We start from the raw sequence: 1,149 nt of genomic DNA, 5'->3' as shown, positions 1-1,149 counted from the left end.
GCTCCCCACTCTGTCTCTGGTGAATCCTCTCACTGCCCCTGCACCTCTGGCCTGTATCCTAGTTCTATATGCACAAATAAATAAACCTTAAAAACAAGAACAACTACGGTGTAACTCTTTAAAAAAGCAAAACAGAACAAAAGCCTTCACTGTTACAAAAACAAAAGCTCCATATCTCACCATATCTCAAGTATGTGGAGAGGGGGGTGGCTTGGCCTGCGACAAGAGGTTTACCAGTAGAAGAATGGGGGGCGGGGTGTTGGAGGGATGGATATTCACTTTCTGCTGCATCTTGCACAACTACATGTGAGCCCCGGTCACTAGCAACTGAACACTGAGGGCCCCGAGCTACCAGGTGAAGAAGCTCATTGTCAAGGCCATGGGAATTTAGTCCTTGGAGTTTGTGACACTGGTGTCAGTTTGATGAGGCCACACTGATCCACAGAATGGTGGGTTCCACAGATGCTCAGATGGTTCTTGAGCTCTATGACCACATCCTTGTCCATAAGGAACTTGAAAAAGGGAGAGTGTGGGGTTGGCTGCAGGGGGCTGGTTTGACCTAGAAGGGAGGGTAGGGTGTCTTGGGTCAGGTAGGGCAGGATCATATAGGCCCCCTGGAGTGAAGGCTGAAAGTTTCCAGCAATAAAAGGGTGGGCAGGGCTGGACATTACTGAATTAAAAAAAAAAAATTTTTTTTAATATATCTTTTTACATTTTTGTTCATGTTACAACAATGTTTACTTCCCCCTTATCCCCACCCCCATTCCTTCCTCCTTCTGATTCCTCTCTGTCCTCCTCCCCTGTAGGACCAGTCTGGTTCATAATTGACTGTTTTTGTTTTGTTGTGTTGTGTTTTGTATTGTAATAGTAATACACTTTCTGCCTCACACCCCGCCCCCCAATATGTTGTTTGGTTCTCTTAAATCCCTCCTATAAGTGAAACCATTTGATATTTTTCTTATTCCTTCTGACTTATTTCACTGAGCTTTTTAATTAAGTTTCAAATACAGCCAGCAATCTCAGCTAAATCAGACCCTCTAGATTTAGCATTGACGCTAACAGTTTATATGTATAATGAAATTCTTCTCCTACCACAAGGTCATGTATATTCCAAAAGATTTAAGTGAAGATTTCTAAAAACAAGGCATT

The sequence above is a fragment of the Condylura cristata genome, unplaced genomic scaffold (assembly GCF_000260355.1).
Source record: "Condylura cristata isolate star-nosed mole 26May11 unplaced genomic scaffold, ConCri1.0 scaffold00007, whole genome shotgun sequence".
Taxonomy (NCBI): Eukaryota; Metazoa; Chordata; class Mammalia; order Eulipotyphla; family Talpidae; genus Condylura; species Condylura cristata.
Note: the sequence above shows the minus strand (reverse complement) of the source record.